The sequence below is a fragment of the Mustela nivalis genome (genome assembly GCF_964662115.1).
Source record: "Mustela nivalis genome assembly, chromosome: 6".
Taxonomy (NCBI): Eukaryota; Metazoa; Chordata; class Mammalia; order Carnivora; family Mustelidae; genus Mustela; species Mustela nivalis.
Window position 1 is genome coordinate 17,556,141 of NC_139025.1, and position 6,646 is coordinate 17,562,786.

Here is a 6,646-nt window from a genome sequence, read left to right on the forward strand (position 1 = left end):
CATTAGCTTCTCCGTAGGCCCTCAGAGCTACCATTCCCCTACCCATCCCCTCATAGTCCAGTGGGACCATGACCTCTGACCCCACGGGTTAGACACCAAGGCTTCTCCTCCCCCATTGTTAGCTCCGGGAGCTGGGTCTCCTTAGCTCTCATTCCCCTTCTGGAAAATGGAAACAGATGATAGTACAGACCTCTCAGGGTTGCTGCGAGGATTGAGTAGGATAAAGGACAACCTGCTTAGCTCTTGCTAAGCTCTCAATACATTTTCGTTCTTTTATTAAGGTGGAGCCATTCCTGGGCCCTGTCTCTTCAGAAAGGGGCCAGGCTTCATCAGTGAAAGGAGGGGGACTTCCTTGGGCTGCATATACACCTGCTCTTACCCTATCCCAGCCTCCTAGCGCAGTGGCCGGTTTCCACGTCTTTGGAAGGTTCTAGAAAAATTGTCTGAGACGGTGCACCTGGGAGAACTCTGAGGGCAGGCACCAGCCACCAAGACTAGGGAGGTAGGGGTTTCGTGGGGCCTCAGAGAAGACACTGTAGCAGAGAAGGGGTGCGTGGTGGAGGACACGTGCCCCCTTCCCCATGGAAACTGCTGAGCCAGCAAGGATTTGGCGGGCAGGAGCCACGGAGACTGAGTCATGGCTGGCTCCCGGCTCATTCAGCCTCAGCGGCCCTCGGAGGCCTTTGCTTGGCGGGAGGGAGACGTGGCAGCTGCTCAGCCCGGTCTTTGTTCCTCTTCTCTCTCCCTCCGCCCCTCCCACCCTGCCATTTCCTCTCCCCTGCTCTCGCTCCCTCATTCACTTTCTTGGCCTCCTCCTTCTTCTCATTCTCCCACCGACCTCAGTTCCCTCCCCCTTTCATCCTGCCCTTGAAGCGCATTTCTTGCTTTCTCATCCTTTCTTCTCCCTCTGAGCTCAGAACCACACTTGGCAGTCTCCCCTCCCCCCTCCCTTTCCTCCCCAGTGTCCTTCCTCCGCCCCTTCTCCTCCACCTCCCCCAACCTCTAGGTCTCCTCTTCACCTCAAGGAGACACTTCAAGTCCCCAGACTGACAAAGCCAGGTCAAGGTCATCTACCAAGCCCTCACCAGCCCTGGTCTGGCAGACTGGGATCCAGAGATCAAGGTCAGAGCTGAGCAGAAAATCAGAATGAGTTGGGGAGAGTTTTTTTCCCGGAGATCGCACAACCCCTACCAACAGTGGCCCTGGCTCCCGGTTTAGAGATTTCCTATGCCAGGCCACCTGCTTCCAGCTCCCTCCTGCCTGGGGTCCCAATACCGCAGGGGTTATCAGAGTTCTGACCCTCCCTGGTTCTGCTCGCAGCCTCCTTTCTCTCTGCCCTGGTGCAGGGAGGCCAGGTGAGAAAGGCAAGAAAGAAATCAGAAGCAATAAAAACTGCTCTCAATCAGAAGGAAAGCGGCTGGGGGAGGATTGTACCATAGGGGAGGTGAACTTGGGGTAAGAAACAAAGTGCAAGACTTTGAAACCAGATAGGGTGAACTTGAATCTTGACCCCGCTTCTTATAAGCCAATGAACTTGAGCAAGACACTGTACCTCAGAGTCCACCTCTATAGAATGGGGATAATAAGAAGAGCACCTCCTTGCCAGGGCTCTTGCAAGAATGCAATGGAAAAGTGCACAGGAAGTGCCTGGCACCCTGGCTTCTCCTAATCCCTACTTCCTCCCTCCTTAGAGAAAGGAAGGCTTCCTGGAGGAGGCGGAGCTTGTTCTGGGTGTGGAAGGATAGATAATAATATAATCATATTTCTGCGGTGTGGAAACCAGGTGCTATGCTGATCACTTTGAATGTATTGTCTCTTTCAATCCCCCAGCAACCCAATGAGGCAGTTATTTCCTTATCCCTGTTTCGTGGAAGAAGCAGTTGAGGCTCAGCAAAGCTAGGCAATTTGCCCCAAGTCACACAGCAAAGTGGAGAAGCAAAATTCTTATCCCTCCTGCTCTTAGTTGGGGTGGGGTTGGAGGACACAACAAGAGTGACCGCAGACAAGATCAAGCACAGTGCCTAAATCAGGCACGAGCAGGCGGACAGCAAGGGTCTGGCTGGGGTAATGGGGAAATTCTGATGGAGCCCAGGGCAAACCCAGCTCTCAATTCCCAGGTCAGACTTGGAGCTTTCCAGTTTCCTAGGTCAGCCCGCCTGAACTCTTGCTGTTGAACCACAGTGGGCAGAAGCTGGGTGGGGTCCAGCTTCCCACCACTGGAGCACCATGTCCCCAAGGTTTCCCCTCCTTCCCACACACACCCCCTATAATCCAAATCCCTGCGGTTATGTCCAGGCCCCCAGATGGCAAAAATGATCTCTCTTGGGTTTTTGTGTGTTTTTTTTGCCACACTCTGTTGTATAACAAGGATAGCCGCTCCTTCTCTGGGGAATCAGGACAGGGCCTGTGGGGCTACTGCCTGTGATCGCAAACAGACTCGGGCAGAGAGGGCACCACGACAATGACGGGAGGCGGGTGTCTTACGGGAAAGAAGGGCAGTGAGGCTTTGAAATAGATGGTTTCTGGAGCGGTGAGCTAGGGAGACGGGAGCCAAACAGGTGGAATCGTCCCACCTAAGTTCCCTGGCCTCAGCACTCAGCACCCTTCCCCCAGCCATCTCGGATTACACCCAGCTCTGCTTTCAAAAAGAACTCCGCAGTTTCCATGGCAACTCACCCACGTGGTCTCTGCCTTGGAGGCTAGAGCGGGGAGCGGTGAAGGGCAGCTGACAGGAGGCACGAGGAGCTTCTACAAGGTGAGGGCAGAGTCGCACCCTCCTGCCACCCGCCCTCTCCTCCAGGCCCCCGGCTAAGGCCTCAACAAAGCTCCCAAGGAAAAGAGGAGTTAGACCTCCAGGACAAAAAGGCAGCAAGGTCACTTCCCCCAAATGTGCCCTTGGCCATGGGTCCTAGGGCAGCATCCTATTCCGCCTCTGGGCTCTTCAAGGAGAGGCCAGGGGACACCCTGAGTAGGAACATGCCTTTGGTTGCATCTCCTCTCCCCTTCCTTTGAAAGGGGGTGGGCATTCTGTGCTGGAGCCAGGGTTTCAATCCTTTCTTGTTTGGCTGTGGTGAGCTGTGTTACCTTGAGAGAGGGGCTTCCCCTCTCTGAGACTGTGTCCTCATCTTTAGGATGAGGACCGGTGCATCTACATCTCAGCTTGGTCAGAGGGTAGCAAGGGAGATCGCATTTGGGAAAATGCTTCGTGAAAGAAGAAGCATAAAAGAGAGAAAAACGGAGCTGGTCCTGGTTAACCGGGAGGGCACTCAGAGCCCACCGAGGCTCCCCTTATCTGGCCAGGGGCCCGGCTCTACTGCCTGGAAACTTGCAGTTCAGAAACTCCTGTATTTATGAAAACCTTGATTTGTTAAGACCTCACCTTCCTGTATGAACTGGGTCTTGATTGATCTCCCCTGAATGGGACCCCAAGCAGAGGCACCTCCTTCTGGCCAAATACCTCATCTAGAACCAGGTGGCCCATGAACTTGCCTCGAGGTCCCACCACGGAGCTGATCTCAGGTCCGTAGGGCTTTCCCTGGGGAAGACAGAAGAAGGCACAGCCTTCTCTGGGCGTGTCCCTCCTTTTCCCCCTCTCCGGTCTTTACACTGGGAAGTTCCCTCATGGCCTCTGACCGGCGATTTCTCTCTAGCCCTGAGAGGCAGCCAAAACCTCGTGAGGCTGAGATTAGCAGAGGGGTGGGGTAGAAGAAGAAGAAGAGGCCGGGGTGCCCAGGGCACACATACTCCCAGCTACAGGGGCTTGCACCTGACCCTGCCTCTCCCTTCCTGCCTGGTGTCCCCGCCCGGGCTGGGGAAAAACCCACTGGCTTTGCCCAGCCACCCCCAGGGCACCAGCGTGTGCCTTCCCTTCTCCCTCTGGGGGTGCCTGAGCTGCTCTCTTCTGCCCTGGAAACTTGAGCGAGCTGCCCACCTCCCTCCATAAGCCTCCCGCCCGCATCCATTAAGTGGGGGTGATTCTGGAGGCCCCCTTGGCTCTAAAACACTGACTCGGCAATTCTCAGCAGCAGGCAGCCTCCTCCCCCACAGCCCAGCCCCCTCCTTCCCTTTGTCACCTCACTCGGCAGTGCCCCCAATCCCGGAGAGGGTGGCTTTCATTATTTTTTCTTTATTTTTATCAAAGGGTATTTTTTGTCAAAAATTGTGTCTCCCCTGAGACAGCACAGCCTTTGAGCAGGCTCCCCTTGTTTCCATGGCAACAGCAGCTGGCTCACATGTGTGGTTGCTATGGAAACAAGGCTGGTTCTCCTCCCCTCCCTCCCCTCCTCTCTCACTTTCCCTTCCTTCCTCACCACCTCACCACCCCCTTTTCTCCTTCGCACCACTCGGGAGGCAAGAAAGGGCAATGGGTGGTCCCCCTGCATGGCACAGTTTGGGGGAACAAACTGGGTCCTGGCCCCCCACCCCGGCTGGGTAGGAGCCATGTGGGTGGACCCTCGCGACTGGCCAGGGGGCACGTCTGTCCATTCCCAGGGGCCCTTCCTTCCATATTCCCTACACTGGGGTGCGGCTTCTCCGGTCCAGGGTGTGGGGCGCAGGCTGACTTCAGCGCTTTGGACAAGGACCCAAAGGAATCCTGCCTCTGGCAGGAGTGGGGGGCTGTCTTCTCGCCTGCCTGGCCCAGAGCCCAGCCCCCCAGACATACATCCAGCACCTCCGAGTTGCAGAAGGAGGCTGTTTCTGTCACAGCAAATACATGCAAAAGAAAAGGAAGGCTTCTTGGAGAGGAAATCGATAGCTAGAGACAGAGACCGAGGAGAGAGGGAGCGGACCGAGAGGTCTGTCTTGTCTGTCAGTCGATGGTACAAAGATCCTGTATCCTTTTTCCCACAGACATGTAAGCACCTAAGAGTGGGAACCCTGCCTGTCTTGTCACTGATGAATCTTCAGTGTCTGAGGGGAGAAAGAAAAAATAGTACATACCAACATGCTCACGGCGAGGGTTTTTTAGGTGATGGTTCTTATTATAGCCTTTTCGTTTCTTTTCTGCAGCGAACATATATTAAATATATAAAAAGAATAAACAACAGGTGTATTTGTTTGATCTGAGAGGATAAAGGGAAGGGAATTTGAAAGAGGCCAGATTGTGGAACAAACCAGAGGCAGCTCTCCCTCCAAGCCCGAGCAGGCGGACTGTCTGCTCCGTCTCTCGCGTCACATGCCGGGCCCAGAGGGGTGAGGTGACTCTCCACTTGGCATGAGAAAGGTGCCAGGAATCTCAAGTCAGAGCAGGAGAGAAAGCCTGTGGAGCCAGGTAAGGGCAGCTGAGAGTGAGTGAGGCCCTTGTCACCTGCACAGACTGAGGTGACAAGGATGTTAAGAGGCTGATCCCGATCCCCCAGGAGGTGGGTGCTGGCCTCGCCTGTCCCACCCCCACCCTGTCTCTCGTGCCTCAGACTAGGAATTTGGCTCAATCATGCTGGAGAACTGTGAGAGCCTCCTCTGCTGACTTGCCCAAAGGGACGAATGCCAGATCCCTGCCTCCTGAGGGGCAAGGTGTGTGGAAGGCATTCTCAAGGTCAAAGAAGACGTCACGCAGATTCTTTTTTTTTTTTTTTTTAAGATTTTATTTATTTATTTATTTGACCGACAGAGATCACAAGTAGGCAGAGAGGCAGGCAGAGAGAGAGGAGGAAGCAGGCTTCCTGCTGAGCAGAGAGCCTGATGTGGGGCTTGATCCCAGGACCCTGGGACCATGACCTGAGCCGAAGGCAGAGGCTTTAACCCACTGAGCCACCCAGGCACCCCAGGCACACAGATTCTTGTCCTCAGCCAAGGACACACTTCTCTGTTTCCTTCCCCCACCTACCGCCAGCACACTGTAGGGGTGGGGAGGGGGGTTCACCAGGCACCTCAGAAATCTGGAAATCTGAGCATCTTGGATTGGGAGGGCGCAGGGGCCTGGTGGGGGGAATCATGCTAATACTCCCATCATCCCTCCGTTTGAGGGACAGACAGAGGACTGGGAGGCAAGGGCTTGGCCCTGGCTCATCCCCAGTCAGCTAATCCTGCCCTCTGTAAAGGAGGAGAGAGGGACAGAAGAGAACCAAGAGAGGCCAAGAAAGAAGGGAAAGCTGGAGAAGGAGGGAAGCGGCTCTCCGCCTGGTCACTGCCAAGGAGAGGACCTTGCCTGGCTCCTCTGTGCCCCTCTGTGAACGGCGAGGGAAGCGCCCAAGGTCAAGTGGAGGGGGGGACCCAAGATGGTTAGCTGGGCACGAAGTGGGGGAGGGTCAGGAGACTGGTGTTGGGGTGTTGCATTCAGTGCCTGGTGATAAAAATAGAGCTGGCACAGTTAGTGGTCCTTCGAGGTCGACAGGCCTTCGCAACAAGAAAAGCACCACCTCACAAGGTTCTGATCAGCTCGGTACTGCTCAGTCAGGCCCAAGGCACTGAGGTGATGCTGTCTTTCTGCTACTTCCTCACTAAAGCGAGGCAAGGCAAAGCAAGAGTGCCTCTAGAGTACTGACCGTGGTGGAGGAGATCCAAGGGTCAGGAAGCCTGACAACGAGTCATGGATTGTGTGCACAAGAAAGTCTTAGAGAGTCATCTTAGAGGAGTCATCTCTAGAACAGCCCTGAGGAGACATTCTTCCACTCTCTGCTTGGATGCCTCCTGTGACAGGGAGCTC

General features: G+C 55.1%; 1 long non-coding RNA gene across 1 annotated transcript; it reads left to right on the forward strand.

Moving 5' to 3' along the window:
• The first annotated feature begins 2,439 nt into the window (after nucleotides 1-2,439).
• On the forward strand, nucleotides 2,440-5,038 carry LOC309866192. Its single transcript, XR_014312488.1, has 2 exons — nucleotides 2,440-2,755; nucleotides 4,852-5,038. It is a non-coding gene; the product is annotated as an uncharacterized lncRNA (long non-coding RNA).
• The last annotated feature ends 1,608 nt before the right edge of the window (nucleotides 5,039-6,646 follow it).